General features: G+C 40.5%; 1 protein-coding gene across 4 annotated transcripts in view; it reads left to right on the top strand.

Moving 5' to 3' along the window:
- Positions 1-6,667: 6,667 nt before the first annotated feature.
- Positions 6,668-23,825, top strand: part of LOC106870832 (protein Nazo) — a 28,930-nt gene continuing 11,772 nt past the window's right edge. The window contains exons 1-3 of one of the 4 annotated variants that reach the window (XM_089353392.1): positions 6,781-6,984; positions 12,136-12,239; positions 17,412-17,515. The gene's annotated coding sequence lies outside the window, so the exon portion shown is untranslated. Of the gene's footprint in view, positions 6,985-11,964; positions 12,240-17,411; positions 17,516-17,609; positions 17,635-23,825 lie in introns of those variants that run through there. The other 3 variants (XM_089353394.1, XM_089353395.1, XM_089353396.1) reach the window with 3 other exon arrangements.

The raw sequence follows: 23,825 nt of genomic DNA, 5'->3' as shown, positions 1-23,825 counted from the left end.
GATGGCCCTGCTCAGTATGCAGTAAAGGAGTAGGTAGTAACTCTATAAGATGTACCCAGTGCAAGCTATGGACACATAAGAGGTGCAGCAATATCGAAGGCAGATTAACTACAAAGTTAGTCTTTGTATGTGGCAGATGTTCAGGTGCAATAAACACTGTAAACAAACAGGAAACAACTTCTATCTCATTCCAGGGAGAAAAACTAGAGGTAGTTGATAGCTTCTGCTATCTGGGTGACCAAGTTAGTAGTGGGGGTGGGATGTGCTGAAAGTGTAACTGCTAGAATAAGAATAGCCTGGGCCAAGTTTAGAGAGCTCTTACCTCTGCTGGCAACAAAGGGACTCTCACTCAGGGTAAAAGGCAGACTGTATGACGCATGTGTACGAACAGCCATGCTACATGGCAGTGAAACATGGGCTGTGACTGCTGAGGACATGCGTAAGCTCGCAAGGAATGAAGCCAGTATGCTCCGCTGGATGTGTAATGTAAATGTGCATACCCGTCAGAGTGTAAGTATCTTGAGAGAAAAGCTGAACATAAGAAGCGTCAGTAGTGGTGTGCAAGAGAGACAATTGCGCTGGTTTGGACATGTGGTGAGAATGAATGAGGATAGCTGCGTGAAAAAGTGTCACTCCCTAACAGTTGAGGGAACCCGTGGAAGAGGTAGGCCCAGGAAGACCTGGGCTGAGGTGGTGAGGCAAGACCTTCGAACATTGGGCCTCACCGAGGCGATGACTACTGACCGAGACCTTTGGAAATGTGCTGTGCGTGAGAAGACCCGGCAAGCCAAGTGAGATCATTGCCAGTGCCCCTGAACTGGCTCTTGTGCGGGTGGCACATAAGATGTACCATCCTGAGCATGACCGTTGCCAGTACCGCCTGACTGGCCTTGTAGGGTTTTCAAGCAAGATCGTTGCCAGTGCCCCTGGACTGGCTCTTGTGCGGGTGGCACATAAAAGACACCATTTCGAGCGTGGCCGTTTTCTTGCGGGTGACACATAAAAGCACCCACTACACTCTCTGAGTGGTTGGCGTTAGGAAGGGCATCCAGCTGTAGAAACTCTGCCAAATTAGATTGGAGCCTGGTGTAGCCATCCGGTTGCACCAGTCCTCAGTCGAATCGTCCAACCCATGCTAGCATGGAAAGCGGACATTAAACGATGATGATGATGATGATGATATATATATATATATATATATATATATATATATGCATATATATATGTATATATATATATATATATATATATATATATATATATATGCATATATATATGTATATATATATATATATATATATATATATATATATATATATATATGTATGTGTGTGCATATGTTTGTGTCTGTGTTTGTCCCCCACAACATCGCTTGACAACCAATGCTGGTGTGTTTACGTCCCCGTAACTTAGCGGTTTGGCAAAAGAGACCGATAGAATAAGTACTAGGCTTCCAAAGAATAAGTCCTGGGGTTGATTTGCTCGACTAAAGGCGGTGCTCCAGCATGGCCACAGTCAAAAAGACTGAAACAAGTAAAAGAAAAAGAGTATACCCCCCACCCAAAAAAAAATTGACATTGAAAGTAGAATAAATATAAATCTTACAATATTGTACAAGAGTTTGATCCCACAGCATGGCACTTTGAGAAGTTGTTCTACAGCAGCAGTTCCCAATTTTTATCGTTCTGCCAATGGGTTTCACATAAGAAAATGTTTCCATATACCAACGAGATAATTGTTGGCACTCCATCAGTTACGACGTCGAGAGTTCCAGTCGATCCGATCAACAGAACAGCCTGCTCATGAAATTAACGTGCAAGTGGCTGAGCACTCCACAGACGTGTACCCTTAACATAGTTCTCGGGGATATTCAGCGTGACACAGTGTGACAAGGCTGGCCCTTTGAATTACAGGCACAACAGAAACAGGAAGTAAGAGTGAGAGACAGTTGTGGTGAAAGAGTACAGCAGGGTTCGCCACCATCCCCTGCTCGAGCCTCGTGGAGCTTTAGGTGTTTTCGCTCAATAAACACTTACAATGCCCTGTCTACGAATCGAAACCGCGATCCTACGACTGCGAGTCCGCTGCCCTAACCATTGGGCCATTGCGCCTCCACCAACGGGATAATACACATATCAAAACACAATAAAGTGGATAATAGACAATTTAATTATTACATATAAAATACATATATAAAACACCTTGCAGACTGTGACACTCACTACAATAAGAACAAAATTTGAAAAGTTATTCTTTCAGCATGACCTGTACTACTCTGCAGCTTGGCAGATGAGGGCACCAAGTTGATAGCCTTGGGCTCAGCAATAACATACCTGGTTTATAGGGAGGCGAGCTGGCAGAATCGTTAGCACGCCAGGCGAAATGCCTAGTGGTATTTTGTCTGCCTTTACGTTTTGAGTTCAAATTCCGCCGAGGTCGACTTTGCCTTTCATCCTTTCAGGGTCAATTAAATAAGTACCAGTTACACACTGGGGTCAGTGTAATCAACTGAAACCCTTTGTCTGTCCTTGTTTGTCCCTTCTATGTTTAGCCCTCTGTGGGCAATAAAGAAATAAATATCACACCTGGTCTATAGCTTTGGGCTGAGCTATAACATACTTGGTTGATTGCCTTAGGCTGAGCTATAACATACCTGGTCCATATATAGCCTTGGGCTGAGTTATAACATACCTGGTCTATAGCCTTGAACTGCGCAATATCACACCTGGTCTATAGCTTTGGGCTGAGTTATAACATCCTTGGTTAATAGCCTTGGGCTGAGCTATAACATACCTGGTCTATATAGCCTTGGGTTGTGGATGGATTCTTTTGTGTGTGTGTTTGTTTTTGTGTCTTCACATAGAAACCATGGAAGCAACTGTGTTATTTGTTTATGTATCACATAAACTATATGCTGCATCACTCACTGGTTTTGATGTATGAATACCTGTAGAATAAAAAGTGCCTTATTTGAAAGAGCATTAAGAGGAACTATTGAAACAAGGATCGCTTTTGGGTTCCACAAAGTAAAAGATGTGGCCGACCAAAGGAAATGCAGTGGAGAACAACAAGAAAAGATCTTAAAAGCAGAAGGTTAACAATGGGACAAGCTGTTAAGGACACTTTCTGTGTTAGAAAGTGGAATGATCTTGCTGTCGCCTCAAGTGCCACAAGGCACAATGAGAACCGAATGAATGTGATGAATATTTGAAAGAGTTGGAGTCAGGAAGGATATCTTGTCATAGAACAGTGCCTCAAATAAGTTTCAATCAAAGCATTCCAAATAAAGAAAGCAGATGTAAAAATGATGTTGATGATGGCAATGACTATCAAATCCAAGGAATAATATGAAGTTATTTTCCATGAAAATTTGTCCTGAAAAAGGAGTGGCTATGTGGTAAGAGGCTCGCTTCCCAACCACATGGTTTCAGGTTCAGTCCTACTGCATAGAATTTTGGGCTAGTGTCTTCTACTATAGACTTAGGCTGACCAAAACCATGTGAATGGATTTGGTAAACAGAAACTGAAAGAAGCCTGGTCGTATATATATGTACATATACATATATATATATATATATATAGTTGAAATTTATAGAAAAACAAAAGGCGAAAACAGGTGTATGAACAACAAGCAAGTGTATTAGTTTGATGCTCTTTTACATTTCAAGCCTACACTCTTCATCAGAAAGGAATAAGAGAAAATAAACTGAGAGAGAATAAAAAGAACTTGTAGATTTCAGTAGTCCAGCATATATATATATATATTCATATATATATATATATATGAATATGAATATATATATATATATATTCATATACATAAATATATATATATATATATATATATATATATTCATATATATATATATATATATATATATATATATATATATATATATATATATATATATATACATGTATGTATGTATTTGTGTGTCTGTGTTTGTTCCCCCAACATCATTAGACAACTGATGTTGGTGTGTTTACATCCCTGTAACTTAGCAGTTCAGCAAAAGAAACCGATAGAATAAGTACTAGGCTTACAAAGAACAAGTCCTGGGGTCGATTCAACTAAAGGCAGTGCTCCAGCATGGCTGCAGTCAAAATTACTGAATCAAGTAAAAGAATAAAGTAGGCACAGGCAAGGCTCACGTTGTAAACACATGGTTTCAAGTTCAATCCCACTCTACTATAGTCCCAGTCTGACCAAACCCTTCAGAATGGCTCTTCTAGAAACTGTATACAAACACACCATCATCATCATCATCATCATCATCAACATTTAAAGTCCATCTTCTATGCTAGCATAGTGGGACAGTACCACAAAAGTTGGTCAGGCCAAAGCCAGCAGCAATCTTGTGTTTTGGCCAGATTTTTGCCAGTTTTGGCTAGCAGTGACTGTTTTGGCCATATTTTTACAGCTAGATACCATTTCTAACACCAACCACTCAACAGAATGGATTTAGTACCCTTTTATGTGGCACAAGCACAGGCAAGGTCACCTTTGACATGGTTTCTACACATGGATGCCCTTCAGAACGCCAACCACTTTACAGTGTGGACTGGATGATTTTAAGTGTCACCTGCACTGACAGGGGTCACCAGCACTAACAGGGGTCACCAAGTACATGCAAGACAAAACCTTTTGTGCATGTCTTCATGTTCTTTTGTACCACCACTATCACCACTTGACAACCAATGTTGGTTTGTTTGCAACCCTGTTAATAAGCAGCTTGGAGTTGGGGGGAAGGCCAACAGAATATGTGCCAGACTTAATTTAATTCAGAGGTTGATTTGTTTGATTAAAACCCTTCAAGGTGATGCCTCTGCATGGTCACAGACAAATGAATGAAACAGGTGAAAGATTAACATAAAATGTAAATAAACAACCTTTTATTTCTTGATGGGTTGCTGGGGTTGGAAGAATCGGTGGAACGGTTGGCAAGGGCAAATGGAGTGCAGTGGTATGGGCATGTATAGAGGAGGGATGAGGAACATGTTCTTAGGAGGGTGCTTGCATTTGAGGTAAATGGAGCATGAAAGTGAGGTAGGCCAAGGAAAAAGTGGAGGGGACAGGTGGAGGAGGAGATTAGACAATCAGGCTGGCTTGAGAAGGGAGGCCGCCTAAAACCAGCGAAGATGGTGTGAGGGTGGTTGCTATGGCATTGAGTTAGATCCAGCCACCTTTGTTAATGGGGACAAAACCCGGATTTAAATCACTGGATGATGGTGAATGGTGATGATTATTTCTTTTGCAACAACTGTTTTCTTCAAACATTCTATTATTTTTCATTAACCATTAACCCTGTTATTGAACTCAAACTCGGTGTGTGACACACTCATAGTATATCTGAAGCAACTTGATATAGAGATATGCACACTATATCACCCACCTGATGCCTCAAGTCATGATGGAAAATTTGAGGAAAGCCTCGGTGCGATAAAAGAAGTACTAATACAATTGGATCAACGTACTACTATATTCCTGATGGGTGACTTCAACTTTCCCAATATCAGGTGGTCTGAGAGCAATATATCCCCAGGTATGACACACAAAGAGTGAAATCAAGCAGAATCTCCACTTGATCTTACGAAAATGCTATTCATGGTGCAGATCATATTCTCTTCAACCAGACACAAAAATATCTTGGACCTCTGTTTTACAAACAATGTGGAAATTATCCACAACGTAAATGTATCACCAACAATATTCTCAGACCATAACATGATAGAACTTACAATGGTGCAGGAGTGGCTGTGTGGTAAGTAGCTTGTTTACCAACCACATTTTCCAGGTTCAGTCCCACTGCGTGGCACCTTGGGCAAGTGTCTTCTACTATAGCCTCAGGTCGACCAAAGCCTTGTGAGTGAATTTGGTAGACGGAAACTGAAAGAAGCCTGTCGTATATATGTATGTGTATATATGTGTGTGTTTGTGTGTCTGTATTTGTCCCCCCACCATCGCTTGACAACCGATGCTGGTGTGTTAGTCTGCTGCCCTAACCACTGGGCTGTTGCGCCAACAAACCAGTGAGCTGTAGACATGATATACCTCGACTTGCCAAGGCTTTCAACAAGGTCGATTATGGCATATGTCACAAGTTGCAAAACCTTGGAATTACTGGGAAACTGATAGTGGGATTTGTTGAAGAACATGGCGATCTGCAGATGTTAAACAGCATGTCTGGCCCTGAGGGATAAAGACGCATCCTTGAAATGAAAGCATTTTCTCCCGTAACAAGGTCCTGTTGCATTGTTTAGGCGGATGAAGTGTGTACACTTTATCCCATTTGAGTTTTATTGAATGATTGTGTAAAATTTTCTTAACAATAGGCTATATTGTAAGTCTACACACATACACACACACACACACACACACACACACACACACACACACACAAATACACACTTGGTGTTGTTGTTATGATGCATGGACTCTTTATTTCATTTGAGTTGTTGTTTTGAGTGACAGGAGATAAGTTTCAGCAAACTTGAATTTGCCAAATTCAAACTTGAATTTTGTAAAGACACCTCACCATCATAGCCTAAAAGCAGTCTCTCTCTATCTCTCTCTCTCTCTCTCTCTCTCTCTCTCTCTCTCTGCCCTGCAGTTCTTGGAAGCTTTGTCACACTTCTGATTAAAATAATTTATAGATAGATAAACAAATAAGTAGGTAAATCAATATATAGTGTTTTCCAAGAAAATACTGACTTTTTTTTTCCAATTTGTTTCCAAATGGGCGGAGCTCTTAAACATGCCTGCCTCTTTCTGAGTTTATATATGTGTGAATGCACATATACGCATGCATGTGTGTGTGTGTGTGTGTGTGTGTCTGTGTGTTTCTGTATATATATTTGAAATGGAAACCCATTTTCTCAGAATTACAGCTATTTAGTATTTCTGTATGAGTTACTGCCACCAGAACCGCAGAGACAGCAGAACAGGACAAACTTAAAACTCTGTCGACACATCCTTCGCAACAGGTAACTATGTTTTGACTAATATATACTCTTTTACTCTTTTACTTGTTTCAGTTATTTGACTGCGGCTATGCTGGAGCACCGCCTTTAGTCGAGCAAATCAACCCCGGGACTTATTTTTTGTAAGCCTAGTACTTATTCTATCGGTCTCTTTTGCCAAACCGCTAAGTGACGGGGACACAAACACACCAGCATCGGTTGTCAAGCAATGCTAGGGGGACAAACACAAACACACACATACACACACACACACACACACACACACACACACACACACACACATATATATATATATATATATATATATATATATATATATACATATATATGACGGGCTTCTTTCAGTTTCCGTCTACCAAACCCACTCACAAGGCTTTGGTCGGCCCGAGGCTATAGTAGAAGACACTTGCCCAAGGTGCCAGGCAGTGGGACTGAACCCGAGACCATGTGGTCGGTAAGCAAGCTACTTACCACACAGCCACTCCTATTTTAAGATATTGATTTCATATGAAACAATCAGATCAATTTTAAGAAATTGGAAATAAATGGCCTTATTTCTCTCAAAGGTAGAATGATTATGGCTGGAACATTTTTAGGAATTCACATGTTGTCTAAAAAAGTTTTTTCTATTGCATTCTAAAATGAATCATTGCTTTTCAGAGTTCAGAACAGTATTGTATCTTTCCTTGCATTTACTTTATTGGGTTAATAAAACTTGTTATTTATTTGAATTATATTTTTATTTCATCGTACATCTCTCATTTCTACTCATCATCATCATCGTTGTCGTCGTCGTTTAACATCTATTTTTCCACGCTGGCATCGGTTAGACAATTTGACAGGGACTGGCAAGCTGGGGTGTCTGTCCAGAATCCAATTGTCTGTTGTGGCATGGTTTCTATGCCTGGAAGTAGAGACGCAATGGCCCAGTGGTTACGGCTGCGGACTCGCAGTCGTAGGATCGCAGTTTCGATTCCCAGACCGGGCGTTGTGAGTGTTTATTGAACGAAAACACCTAAAGCTCCACAAGGCTCCGGCAGGGGATGGTGGCGAACCCTGCTGTACTCTTCCACCACAACTTTCTCTCACTCTTACTTCCTGTTTCTGTTGTGCCTGTAATTCAAAGGGTCAGCCTTGTCACACTGTCACGATGAATATCCCCGAGAACTACGTTAAGGGTACACGTGTCTGTGGAGTGCTCAGCCACTTGCACGTTAATTTCATGAGCAGGCTGTTCCGTTGTTCGGATCAACTGGAACCCTTGACGTCGTAAGCGACGGAGTGCCAACAACAACATATATATATATATATATATATATATATATATATATATATATATATATATATATATGTATGTATGTATGTATGTATGTATGTATGTATGTATGTATGTAAGTATGTGTGTGTGTGTGTGTGTGTGTGTGTGTGTGTGTGTATGTAGTGTTTTAATGAGTTTTGTAAGGTGGTATGGTAATTTAAAAAGCAACAATTGGACATCCAAGAAATTCAGTTATTCAGTAACCTTTAGTCCTTGTGGTACCACATAGAAGAGAGTAGAATCTAACATGATATTTTAAAATATTAGTGATGATCATTTCATGTATAACAATCCTGTTTTTTAGGATTCGAAATAAGAAATTTAAGAAGTTGGAAATAAATGGTTTAATTTCTTTTCAAAGACAGAATGACCATAGTTGTAATGTCTTCAGAAAGTTACATGTTTTTACAGATCCACGTACACATTTATAGACAGGTGCACGAATATACCCAAGTAAAAGAATTAAAAATTTAAGGGGATGTTTAAAGTTGGTCAGGCTGACAGCGGTATGTAATAATAATCTTTGAAATGAAATAAGAAAAGATAAAAAAAAAACAATTACAGATAAAGAACAACTGATGCTTAAAGATTTCTAAACAGTTTCCATAGGCCCATTCACCTCCTCCTACAAAAGTTTTTATCTATGTTCAGGCTCTGAAAACCATTTGTACCTTGATTGGTTTTCATTGAGATAATAATGGCTTAGGGATTAAGAGCTTAATTTTTGACTTTTTGCAATATTTTCCCACCTTTTCACTAATTGTGCTTTTGCTGAATTTTTGGAGCCTGGTGCGGCCATCCGGTTCACCAGAACTCAGTCAAATCGTCCAACCCATGCTAGCATGGAAAGCGGACGTTAAACGATGATGATGATGATGATGATGATGATGATGATGATGATGATAAACTCTATAAAATAAAATCAAAGTCTGATACACAATCGGTTGATAACATCATTCTCCATAGAAACATCATATTCTATAGAAAACACACACACACACACACACACAATCACTTATATTTATTGTCTGCTCTCTCTCTCTCCCTCTCTCTCGCTCTGTCTGATTAACTCTTTCTTCCCATGCAACCTCTCTCACTGCTTACCTCACACATATATACAAGCATCAATGCACAACAATTGAATGATAAAGCTGAAATTCCTAGAAAATTAGTGTGTCTTTATATAGAGGCACAGGAGTGGCTGTGTGTTGGTAAGTAGCTTCCTTCTTAACCACAGAAACAGGAGAAGTTTAAGGTGTGGAAGCAAGGACTAGAATTGAAGGGCCTTAGAGTCAACCTAGCAAAAACCAAAATCCTAATAAGTAGGAAGGTAGATAAAACACAAACCCCTTCAGGTAGATGGCCCTGCTCAGTATGCAGTAAAGGAGTAGGTAGTAACTCTATAAGATGTACCCGGTGCAAGCTATGGACACATAAGAGGTGCAGCAATATCAAAGGCAGATTAACTACAAAGTTAGTCTTTGTATGTGGCAGATGTTCAGGTGCAATAAACACTGTAAACAAACAGGAAACAACTTCTATCTCATTCCAGGGAGAAAAACTAGAGGTAGTTGATAGCTTCTGCTATCTGGGTGACCAAGTTAGTAGTGGGGGTGGGTGCACTGAAAGTGTAACTGCTAGAATAAGAATAGCCTGGGCCAAGTTTAGAGAGCTCTTACCTCTGCTGGCAACAAAGGGACTCTCACTCAGGATAAAAGGCAGACTGTATGACGCATGTGTACGAACAGCCATGCTACATGGCAGTGAAACATGGGCTGTGACTGCTGAGGACATGCGTAAGCTCGCAAGGAATGAAGCCAGTATGCTCCGCTGGATGTGTACTGTTAATGTGCATACCCGTCAGAGTGTAAGTATCTTGAGAGAAAAGCTGAACATAAGAAGCGTCAGTAGTGGTGTGCAAGAGAGACGATTGCGCTGGTTTGGACATGTGGTGAGAATGAATGAGGATAGCTGCGTGAAAAAGTGCCACTCCCTAACAGTTGAGGGAACCCGTGGAAGAGGTAGGCCCAGGAAAAAGTGGAGGGGACAGGTGGAGGAGGAGATTAGACAATCAGGCTGGCTTGAGAAGGGAGGCCGCCTAAAACCAGCGAAGATGGTGTGAGGGTGGTTGCTATGGCATTGAGTTAGATCCAGCCACCTTTGTTAATGGGGACAAAACCCGGATTTAAATCACTGGATGATGGTGAATGGTGATGATTATTTCTTTTGCAACAACTGTTTTCTTCAAACATTCTATTATTTTTCATTAACCATTAACCCTGTTATTGAACTCAAACTCGGTGTGTGACACACTCATAGTATATCTGAAGCAACTTGATATAGAGATATGCACACTATATCACCCACCTGATGCCTCAAGTCATGATGGAAAATTTGAGGAAAGCCTCGGTGCGATAAAAGAAGTACTAATACAATTGGATCAACGTACTACTATATTCCTGATGGGTGACTTCAACTTTCCCAATATCAGGTGGTCTGAGAGCAATATATCCCCAGGTATGACACACAAAGAGTGAAATCAAGCAGAATCTCCACTTGATCTTACGAAAATGCTATTCATGGTGCAGATCATATTCTCTTCAACCAGACACAAAAATATCTTGGACCTCTGTTTTACAAACAATGTGGAAATTATCCACAACGTAAATGTATCACCAACAATATTCTCAGACCATAACATGATAGAACTTACAATGGTGCAGGAGTGGCTGTGTGGTAAGTAGCTTGTTTACCAACCACATTTTCCAGGTTCAGTCCCACTGCGTGGCACCTTGGGCAAGTGTCTTCTACTATAGCCTCAGGTCGACCAAAGCCTTGTGAGTGAATTTGGTAGACGGAAACTGAAAGAAGCCTGTCGTATATATGTATGTGTATATATGTGTGTGTTTGTGTGTCTGTATTTGTCCCCCCACCATCGCTTGACAACCGATGCTGGTGTGTTAGTCTGCTGCCCTAACCACTGGGCTGTTGCGCCAACAAACCAGTGAGCTGTAGACATGATATACCTCGACTTGCCAAGGCTTTCAACAAGGTCGATTATGGCATATGTCACAAGTTGCAAAACCTTGGAATTACTGGGAAACTGATAGTGGGATTTGTTGAAGAACATGGCGATCTGCAGATGTTAAACAGCATGTCTGGCCCTGAGGGATAAAGACGCATCCTTGAAATGAAAGCATTTTCTCCCGTAACAAGGTCCTGTTGCATTGTTTAGGCGGATGAAGTGTGTACACTTTATCCCATTTGAGTTTTATTGAATGATTGTGTAAAATTTTCTTAACAATAGGCTATATTGTAAGTCTACACACATACACACACACACACACACACACACACACACACACACAAATACACACTTGGTGTTGTTGTTATGATGCATGGACTCTTTATTTCATTTGAGTTGTTGTTTTGAGTGACAGGAGATAAGTTTCAGCAAACTTGAATTTGCCAAATTCAAACTTGAATTTTGTAAAGACACCTCACCATCATAGCCTAAAAGCAGTCTCTCTCTCTCTCTCTCTCTCTCTCTCTCTCTCTGCCCTGCAGTTCTTGGAAGCTTTGTCACACTTCTGATTAAAATAATTTATAGATAGATAAACAAATAAGTAGGTAAATCAATATATAGTGTTTTCCAAGAAAATACTGACTTTTTTTTTCCAATTTGTTTCCAAATGGGCGGAGCTCTTAAACATGCCTGCCTCTTTCTGAGTTTATATATGTGTGAATGCACATATACGCATGCATGTGTGTGTGTGTGTGTGTGTGTGTCTGTGTGTTTCTGTATATATATTTGAAATGGAAACCCATTTTCTCAGAATTACAGCTATTTAGTATTTCTGTATGAGTTACTGCCACCAGAACCGCAGAGACAGCAGAACAGGACAAACTTAAAACTCTGTCGACACATCCTTCACAACAGGTAACTATGTTTTGACTAATATATACTCTTTTTCTCTTTTACTTGTTTCAGTTATTTGACTGCGGCTATGCTGGAGCACCGCCTTTAGTCGAGCAAATCAACCCCGGGACTTATTTTTTGTAAGCCTAGTACTTATTCTATCGGTCTCTTTTGCCAAACCGCTAAGTGACGGGGACACAAACACACCAGCATCGGTTGTCAAGCAATGCTAGGGGGACAAACACAAACACACACATACACACACACACACACACATATATATATATATATATATATATATATATATATATATATACATATATATGACGGGCTTCTTTCAGTTTCCGTCTACCAAACCCACTCACAAGGCTTTGGTCGGCCCGAGGCTATAGTAGAAGACACTTGCCCAAGGTGCCAGGCAGTGGGACTGAACCCGAGACCATGTGGTCGGTAAGCAAGCTACTTACCACACAGCCACTCCCATTTTAAGATATTGATTTCATATGAAACAATCAGATCAATTTTAAGAAATTGGAAATAAATGGCCTTATTTCTCTCAAAGGTAGAATGATTATGGCTGGAACATTTTTAGGAATTCACATGTTGTCTAAAAAAGTTTTTTCTATTGCATTCTAAAATGAATCATTGCTTTTCAGAGTTCAGAACAGTATTGTATCTTTCCTTGCATTTACTTTATTGGGTTAATAAAACTTGTTATTTATTTGAATTATATTTTTATTTCATCGTACATCTCTCATTTCTACTCATCATCATCATCGTTGTCGTCGTCGTTTAACATCTATTTTTCCACGCTGGCATCGGTTAGACAATTTGACAGGGACTGGCAAGCTGGGGTGTCTGTCCAGAATCCAATTGTCTGTTGTGGCATGGTTTCTATGCCTGGAAGTAGAGACGCAATGGCCCAGTGGTTAGGGCAGCGGACTCGCAGTCGTAGGATCGCAGTTTCGATTCCCAGACCGGGCGTTGTGAGTGTTTATTGAACGAAAACACCTAAAGCTCCACAAGGCTCCGGCAGGGGATGGTGGCGAACCCTGCTGTACTCTTCCACCACAACTTTCTCTCACTCTTACTTCCTGTTTCTGTTGTGCCTGTAATTCAAAGGGTCAGCCTTGTCACACTGTCACGATGAATATCCCCGAGAACTACGTTAAGGGTACACGTGTCTGTGGAGTGCTCAGCCACTTGCACGTTAATTTCATGAGCAGGCTGTTCCGTTGTTCGGATCAACTGGAACCCTCGACGTCGTAAGCGACGGAGTGCCAACAACAACAACATATATATATATATATATATATATATATATATATATATATATATATATATATATATATATATATATATGTATGTATGTATGTATGTATGTATGTATGTATGTATGTAAGTATGTGTGTGTGTGTGTGTGTGTGTGTGTGTGTGTGTGTGTGTGTATGTAGTGTTTTAATGAGTTTTGTAAGGTGGTATGGTAATTTAAAAAGCAACAATTGGACATCCAAGAAATTCAGTTATTCAGTAACCTTTAGTCCTTGTGGTACCACATAGAAGAGAGTAGAATCTAACATGATATTTTAAAATATTAGTGATGATCATTTCATGTATAACAATCCTGTTTTTTAGGATTCGAAATAAGAAATTTAAGAAGTTGGAAATAAATGGTTTAATTTCTTTTCAAAGACAGAATGACCATAGTTGTAATGTCTTCAGAAAGTTACATGTTTTTACAGATCCACGTACACATTTATAGACAGGTGCACGAATATACCCAAGTAAAAGAATTAAAAATTTAAGGGGATGTTTAAAGTTGGTCAGGCTGACAGCGGTATGTAATAATAATCTTTGAAATGAAATAAGAAAAGATAAAAAAAAAACAATTACAGATAAAGAACAACTGATGCTTAAAGATTTCTAAACAGTTTCCATAGGCCCATTCACCTCCTCCTACAAAAGTTTTTATCTATGTTCAGGCTCTGAAAACCATTTGTACCTTGATTGGTTTTCATTGAGATAATAATGGCTTAGGGATTAAGAGCTTAATTTTTGACTTTTTGCAATATTTTCCCACCTTTTCACTAATTGTGCTTTTGCTGAATTTTTGGAGCCTGGTGCGGCCATCCGGTTCACCAGACCTCAGTCAAATCGTCCAACCCATGCTAGCATGGAAAGCGGACGTTAAACGATGATGATGATGATGATGATGATGATGATGATGATGATGATAAACTCTATAAAATAAAATCAAAGTCTGATACACAATCGGTTGATAACATCATTCTCCATAGAAACATCATATTCTATAGAAAACACACACACACACACACACACACACACAATCACTTATATTTATTGTCTGCTCTCTCTCTCTCCCTCTCTCTCGCTCTGTCTGATTAACTCTTTCTTCCCATGCAACCTCTCTCACTGCTTACCTCACACATATATACAAGCATCAATGCACAACAATTGAATGATAAAGCTGAAATTCCTAGAAAATTAGTGTGTCTTTATATAGAGGCACAGGAGTGGCTGTGTGTTGGTAAGTAGCTTCCTTCTTAACCACAGAAACAGGAGAAGTTTAAGGTGTGGAAGCAAGGACTAGAATTGAAGGGCCTTAGAGTCAACCTAGCAAAAACCAAAATCCTAATAAGTAGGAAGGTAGATAAAACACAAACCCCTTCAGGTAGATGGCCCTGCTCAGTATGCAGTAAAGGAGTAGGTAGTAACTCTATAAGATGTACCCGGTGCAAGCTATGGACACATAAGAGGTGCAGCAATATCAAAGGCAGATTAACTACAAAGTTAGTCTTTGTATGTGGCAGATGTTCAGGTGCAATAAACACTGTAAACAAACAGGAAACAACTTCTATCTCATTCCAGGGAGAAAAACTAGAGGTAGTTGATAGCTTCTGCTATCTGAGTGACCAAGTTAGTAGTGGGGGTGGGTGCGCTGAAAGTGTAACTGCTAGAATAAGAATAGCCTGGGCCAAGTTTAGAGAGCTCTTACCTCTGCTGGCAACAAAGGGACTCTCACTCAGGGTAAAAGGCAGACTGTATGACGCATGTGTACGAACAGCCATGCTAGATGGCAGTGAAACATGGGCTGTGACTGCTGAGGACATGCGTAAGCTCGCAAGGAATGAAGCCAGTATGCTCCGCTGGATGTGTACTGTTAATGTGCATACCCGTCAGAGTGTAAGTATCTTGAGAGAAAAGCTGAACATAAGAAGCGTCAGTAGTGGTGTGCAAGAGAGACGATTGCGCTGGTTTGGACATGTGGTGAGAATGAATGAGGATAGCTGCGTGAAAAAGTGCCACTCCCTAACAGTTGAGGGAACCCATGGAAGAGGTAGGCCCAGGAAAAAGTGGAGGGGACAGGTGGAGGAGGAGATTAGACAATCAGGCTGGCTTGAGAAGGGAGGCCGCCTAAAACCAGCGAAGATGGTGTGAGGGTGGTTGCTATGGCATTGAGTTAGATCCAGCCACCTTTGTTAATGGGGACAAAACCCGGATTTAAATCACTGGATGATGGTGAATGGTGATGATTATTTCTTTTGCAACAACTGTTTTCTTCAAACATTCTATTATTTTTCATTAACCATTAACCCTGTTATTGAACTCAAACTCGGTGTGTGACACACTCATAGTATATCTGAAGCAACTTGATATAGAGATATGCACACTATATCACCCACCTGATGCCTCAAGTCATGATGGAAAATTTGAGGAAAGCCTCGGTGCGATAAAAGAAGTACTAATACAATTGGATCAACGTACTACTATATTCCTGATGGGTGACTTCAACTTTCCCAATATCAGGTGGTCTGAGAGCAATATATCCCCAGCTATGACACACAAAGAGTGAAATCAAGCAGAATCTCCACTTGATCTTACGAAAATGCTATTCATGGTGCAGATCATATTCTCTTCAACCAGACACAAAAATATCTTGGACCTCTGTTTTACAAACAATGTGGAAATTATCCACAACGTAAATGTATCACCAACAATATTCTCAGACCATAACATGATAGAACTTACAATGGTGCAGGAGTGGCTGTGTGGTAAGTAGCTTGTTTACCAACCACATTTTCCAGGTTCAGTCCCACTGCGTGGCACCTTGGGCAAGTGTCTTCTACTATAGCCTCAGGTCGACCAAAGCCTTGTGAGTGAATTTGGTAGACGGAAACTGAAAGAAGCCTGTCGTATATATGTATGTGTATATATGTGTGTGTTTGTGTGTCTGTATTTGTCCCCCCACCATCGCTTGACAACCGATGCTGGTGTGTTAGTCTGCTGCCCTAACCACTGGGCTGTTGCGCCAACAAACCAGTGAGCTGTAGACATGATATACCTCGACTTGCCAAGGCTTTCAACAAGGTCGATTATGGCATATGTCACAAGTTGCAAAACCTTGGAATTACTGGGAAACTGATAGTGGGATTTGTTGAAGAACATGGCGATCTGCAGATGTTAAACAGCATGTCTGGCCCTGAGGGATAAAGACGCATCCTTGAAATGAAAGCATTTTCTCCCGTAACAAGGTCCTGTTGCATTGTTTAGGCGGATGAAGTGTGTACACTTTATCCCATTTGAGTTTTATTGAATGATTGTGTAAAATTTTCTTAACAATAGGCTATATTGTAAGTCTACACACATACACACACACACACACACACACACACACACACACACACACACAAATACACACTTGGTGTTGTTGTTATGATGCATGGACTCTTTATTTCATTTGAGTTGTTGTTTTGAGTGACAGGAGATAAGTTTCAGCAAACTTGAATTTGCCAAATTCAAACTTGAATTTTGTAAAGACACCTCACCATCATAGCCTAAAAGCAGTCTCTCTCTATCTCTCTCTCTCTCTCTCTCTCTCTCTCTCTCTCTCTCTGCCCTGCAGTTCTTGGAAGCTTTGTCACACTTCTGATTAAAATAATTTATAGATAGATAAACAAATAAGTAGGTAAATCAATATATAGTGTTTTCCAAGAAAATACTGACTTTTTTTTTCCAATTTGTTTCCAAATGGGCGGAGCTCTTAAACATGCCTGCCTCTTTCTGAGTTTATATATGTGTGAATGCACATATACGCATGCATGTGTGTGTGTGTGTGTGTGTGTGTCTGTGTGTTTCTGTATATATATTTGAAATGGAAACCCATTTTCTCAGAATTACAGCTATTTAGTATTTCTGTATGAGTTACTGCCACCAGAACCGCAGAGACAGCAGAACAGGACAAACTTAAAACTCTGTCGACACATCCTTCACAACAGGTAACTATGTTTTGACTAATATATACTCTTTTTCTCTTTTACTTGTTTCAGTTATTTGACTGCGGCTATGCTGGAGCACCGCCTTTAGTCGAGCAAATCAACCCCGGGACTTATTTTTTGTAAGCCTAGTACTTATTCTATCGGTCTCTTTTGCCAAACCGCTAAGTGACGGGGACACAAACACACCAGCATCGGTTGTCAAGCAATGCTAGGGGGACAAACACAAACACACACATACACACACACACACACACACACACACACACACACACACACACATATATATATATATATATATATATATATATATATATATATATACATATATATGACAGGCTTCTTTCAGTTTCCGTCTACCAAACCCACTCACAAGGCTTTGGTCGGCCCGAGGCTATAGTAGAAGACACTTGCCCAAGGTGCCACGCAGTGGGACTGAACCCGAGACCATGTGGTCGGTAAGCAAGCTACTTACCACACAGCCACTCCTATTTTAAGATATTGATTTCATATGAAACAATCAGATCAATTTTAAGAAATTGGAAATAAATGGCCTTATTTCTCTCAAAGGTAGAATGATTATGGCTGGAACATTTTTAGGAATTCACATGTTGTCTAAAAAAGTTTTTTCTATTGCATTCTAAAATGAATCATTGCTTTTCAGAGTTCAGAACAGTATTGTATCTTTCCTTGCATTTACTTTATTGGGTTAATAAAACTTGTTATTTATTTGAATTATATTTTTATTTCATCGTACATCTCTCATTTCTACTCATCATCATCATCGTCATCGCCATCATCATCGTTGTCGTCGTCGTTTAACATCTATTTTTCCACGCTGGCATCGGTTAGACAATTTGACAGCGACTGGCAAGCTGGGGTGTCTGTCCAGAATCCAATTGTCTGTTGTGGCATGGTTTCTATGCCTGGAAGTAGAGACGCAATGGCCCAGTGGTTAGGGCAGCGGACTCGCAGTCGTAGGATCGCAGTTTCGATTCCCAGACCGGGCGTTGTGAGTGTTTATTGAACGAAAACACCTAAAGCTCCACAAGGCTCCGGCAGGGGATGGTGGCGAACCCTGCTGTACTCTTCCACCACAACTTTCTCTCACTCTTTCTTCCTGTTTCTGTTGTGCCTGTAATTCAAAGGGTCAGCCTTGTCACACTGTCACGATGAATATCCCCGAGAACTACGTTAAGGGTACACGTGTCTGTGGAGTGCTCAGCCACTTGCACGTTAATTTCATGAGCAGGCTGTTCCGTTGTTCGGATCAACTGGAACCCTTGACGTCGTAAGCGACGGAGTGCCAACAACAACAACATATATATATATATATATATATATCATCATCATCATCATCATCATCGTTTAACGTCCGCTTTCCATGCTAGCATGGGTTGGACGATTTGACTGAGGACTGGTGAAACCGGATGGCAACACCAGGCTCCAGTCTGATTTGGCAGAGTTTCTACAGCTGGATGCCCTTCATAACGCCAACCACTCAGAGAGTGTAGTGGGTGCTTTTACGTGTCACCCGCACGAAAACGGCCACGCTCGAAATGGTGTCTTTTATGTGCCACCCGCACAAGCCAGTCCAGGGGCACTGGCAACGATCTCGCTCGAAAATCCTACAGGAGCCAGTCAGGCGGTACTGGCAACGGCCACGCTCAAAATGGTGCATCTCATGTGCCACCCGCACAAGAACCAGTCCAGGGGCACTGGCAACGATCTTACTTGGCTTGCCGGGTCTTCTCACGCACAGCCCATTTCCAAAGGTCTCGGTCCGTAGTCATCGCCTCGGTGAGGCCCAATGTACGAAGGTCTTGCCTCACCACCTCAGCCCAGGTCTTCCTGGGCCTACCTCTTCCACGGGTTCCCTCAACTGTTAGGGTGTGGCACTTTTTCACGCAGCTATCCTCCTCCATTCTCACCACATGTCCATACCAGCGCAATCGTCTCTCTTGCACGCCACAACTGATGCTTCTAATGTTCAGCTTTTCTCTCAAGATACTTACACTCTGACGGGTATTCACATTGACATTACACATCCAACGGAGCATACTGGCTTCATTCCTTGCGAGCTTACGTATGTCCTCAGCAGTTACAGCCCATGTTTCACTGCCATGTAGCATGGTTGTTCGTACGCATGCGTCATATATATATATATATATATATATATATATATATATATATATATATGTATGTATGTATGTATGTATGTATGTATGTATGTATGTATGTAAGTATGTGTGTGTGTGTGTGTGTGTGTGTGTGTGTGTGTATGTAGTGTTTTAATGAGTTTTGTAAGGTGGTATGGTAATTTAAAAAGCAACAATTGGACATCCAAGAAATTCAGTTATTCAGTAACCTTTAGTCCTTGTGGTACCACATAGAAGAGAGTAGAATCTAACATGATATTTTAAAATATTAGTGATGATCATTTCATGTATAACAATCCTGTTTTTTAGGATTCGAAATAAGAAATTTAAGAAGTTGGAAATAAATGGTTTAATTTCTTTTCAAAGACAGAATGACCATAGTTGTAATGTCTTCAGAAAGTTACATGTTTTTACAGATCCACGTACACATTTATAGACAGGTGCACGAATATACCCAAGTAAAAGAATTAAAAATTTAAGGGGATGTTTAAAGTTGGTCAGGCTGACAGCGGTATGTAATAATAATCTTTGAAATGAAATAAGAAAAGATAAAAAAAAAACAATTACAGATAAAGAACAACTGATGCTTAAAGATTTCTAAACAGTTTCCATAGGCCCATTCACCTCCTCCTACAAAAGTTTTTATCTATGTTCAGGCTCTGAAAACCATTTGTACCTTGATTGGTTTTCATTGAGATAATAATGGCTTAGGGATTAAGAGCTTAATTTTTGACTTTTTGCAATATTTTCCCACCTTTTCACTAATTGTGCTTTTGCTGAATTTTTGGAGCCTGGTGCGGCCATCCGGTTCACCAGAACTCAGTCAAATCGTCCAACCCATGCTAGCATGGAAAGCGGACGTTAAACGATGATGATGATGATGATGATGATGATGATGATGATGATGATAAACTCTATAAAATAAAATCAAAGTCTGATACACAATCGGTTGATAACATCATTCTCCATAGAAACATCATATTCTATAGAAAACACACACACACACACACACACAATCACTTATATTTATTGTCTGCTCTCTCTCTCTCCCTCTCTCTCGCTCTGTCTGATTAACTCTTTCTTCCCATGCAACCTCTCTCACTGCTTACCTCACACATATATACAAGCATCAATGCACAACAATTGAATGATAAAGCTGAAATTCCTAGAAAATTAGTGTGTCTTTATATAGAGGCACAGGAGTGGCTGTGTGTTGGTAAGTAGCTTCCTTCTTAACCACAGAAACAGGAGAAGTTTAAGGTGTGGAAGCAAGGACTAGAATTGAAGGGCCTTAGAGTCAACCTAGCAAAAACCAAAATCCTAATAAGTAGGAAGGTAGATAAAACACAAACCCCTTCAGGTAGATGGCCCTGCTCAGTATGCAGTAAAGGAGTAGGTAGTAACTCTATAAGATGTACCCGGTGCAAGCTATGGACACATAAGAGGTGCAGCAATATCAAAGGCAGATTAACTACAAAGTTAGTCTTTGTATGTGGCAGATGTTCAGGTGCAATAAACACTGTAAACAAACAGGAAACAACTTCTATCTCATTCCAGGGAGAAAAACTAGAGGTAGTTGATAGCTTCTGCTATCTGGGTGACCAAGTTAGTAGTGGGGGTGGGTGCACTGAAAGTGTAACTGCTAGAATAAGAATAGCCTGGGCCAAGTTTAGAGAGCTCTTACCTCTGCTGGCAACAAAGGGACTCTCACTCAGGATAAAAGGCAGACTGTATGACGCATGTGTACGAACAGCCATGCTACATGGCAGTGAAACATGGGCTGTGACTGCTGAGGACATGCGTAAGCTCGCAAGGAATGAAGCCAGTATGCTCCGCTGGATGTGTACTGTTAATGTGCATACCCGTCAGAGTGTAAGTATCTTGAGAGAAAAGCTGAACATAAGAAGCGTCAGTAGTGGTGTGCAAGAGAGACGATTGCGCTGGTTTGGACATGTGGTGAGAATGAATGAGGATAGCTGCGTGAAAAAGTGCCACTCCCTAACAGTTGAGGGAACCCGTGGAAGAGGTAGGCCCAGGAAGACCTGGGCTGAGGTGGTGAGGCAAGACCTTCGAACATTGGGCCTCACCGAGGCGATGACTACTGACCGAGACCTTTGGAAATGTGCTGTGCGTGAGAAGACCCGGCAAGCCAAGTGAGATCATTGCCAGTGCCCCTGAACTGGCTCTTGTGTGGGTGGCACATAAGATGTACCATCCTGAGCGTGACCGTTGCCAGTACCGCCTGACTGGCCTTGTAGGGTTTTCAAGCAAGATCGTTGCCAGTGCCCCTGGACTGGCTCTTGTGCGGGTGGCACATAAAAGACACCATTTCGAGCGTGGCCGTTTTCGTGCGGGTGACACATAAAAGCACCCACTACACTCTCTGAGTGGTTGGCGTTAGAAACTCTGCCAAATTAGATTGGAGCCTGGTGTAGCCATCCGGTTGCACCAGTCCTCAGTCAAATCGTCCAACCCATGCTAGCATGGAAAGCGGACATTAAACGATGATGATGATGATGATGATGATGATATATATATATATATATATATATATATATATATATATATATATATATATATATATATATATATATGCATATATATATGAATATATATATATATATATATATATATATATATATATATATATATATATATATATATATATATATATATATATATATATATATATATATATATATATATATATATATATATATATATATATCAAAAAATAAGCAACACGGATTTCAAAGGTGATTGCAGTATGCACGTTTCATGCTACTTCAATGAAACATGCGTACTGCAATCACCTTTGAAATCCGTGTTGCTTATTTTTTGATTTTGATCACCTATCCTTTTGGGATACGATATTCGGGTGCCTACGCATAAGTACCATGTTCAACCTTGAATCTATATATATATATATATATATATATATATATATATATATATATATATATATATATATATATATACATATACATATATGCATATATATATATAGATATAGATATATATATGTATATATATATATATATATATATATATGTATATATATATGTGTGTGTATGTATGTATATATTTGTGTGTGTGTGTTTGTGTTTGTTCTTCCACCATCGCTTGACAGCTGATGTTGGCATGTTTATATCTCCATAACCTAGCAGTTCAGCAAAAGGAACTGATAGAATAAGTACTAGGCTTATGAGACCTGGGATCAAATGACTGAAACAAGTAAAATATGTATATTAATTACAAAGCCAATCATCATCATCATCATCATCATCGTTTAACATCCGCTTTCCATGCTAGCATGGGTTGGACGATATGACTAGGGCCTGGCAAACTAGATGGCTACACAAGACTCCAATCTGATGTGGCAGAGTTTCTACAGCTGGCTGCCCTTCCTAACGCCAACCACTCCAAGAGTGTAGTAGGTGCTTTTTACGTGCCACCAGCACAGGAGCCAGTCAGGCGGTACTGGCAATGGCCAACGCTCAAATAGTGTTTTTTATATGTCACCTGCACAGGAGTCAGTCAAATGTTTTGTTCACATGCCACCGGCACAAGTGCCAGTAAGGCAAAGCTGGAAACGATTGCACTCAAATGGTGCTTTTTATGTGCCACCGCCATGGTAGTAAGACCGCTGCTCTGGCAGTGATCCCACTTGGATGGTGCTGTTAGCGCTCCACTGACACGGGTGCCAGCCATCAAATTTGGTTCAGTTTCGATCTTACTTGCCCCAACAGGCCTTCGCAAGCAGAGTTTAGTGTCCTATTAAGGAAGGTTGGCATAGGTGCCAGTCATCGAATTTGGTTCAATTTCAATTTCACTTGCCTCAACACGTCTTTGCAAGCAGGGTTTTGCATTCAAAGAAGGAAAGCTATGCATAAGTGGACTGGCTACACCTCTGGTAAAGGCCACGGGTTATGGTCTCACTTGTCTTGCCGGGTCTTCTCACGCACAGCATATTTCCAAAGGTCTTGGTCACTAGTCATTGCCTCGGTAGGCCTAATGTTCAAAGGTCATACTTCACCACCTCATCCCAGGTCTTACTGTATCTACCTCTTCCACAGGTACCCTCAACTGCGAGGCTGTGGCACTTTTACACACAGCTATCCTCATCCATTCTCGTGAAATGACCATACCAGCGC

This window comes from Octopus bimaculoides, chromosome 6, assembly GCF_046866305.1.
Source record: "Octopus bimaculoides isolate indiv1 chromosome 6, ASM4686630v1, whole genome shotgun sequence".
Taxonomy (NCBI): domain Eukaryota; kingdom Metazoa; phylum Mollusca; class Cephalopoda; order Octopoda; family Octopodidae; genus Octopus; species Octopus bimaculoides.
The sequence above is the reverse complement of the archived record's forward strand: the minus strand, read 5'-3'. Positions and strand labels throughout refer to the sequence as shown.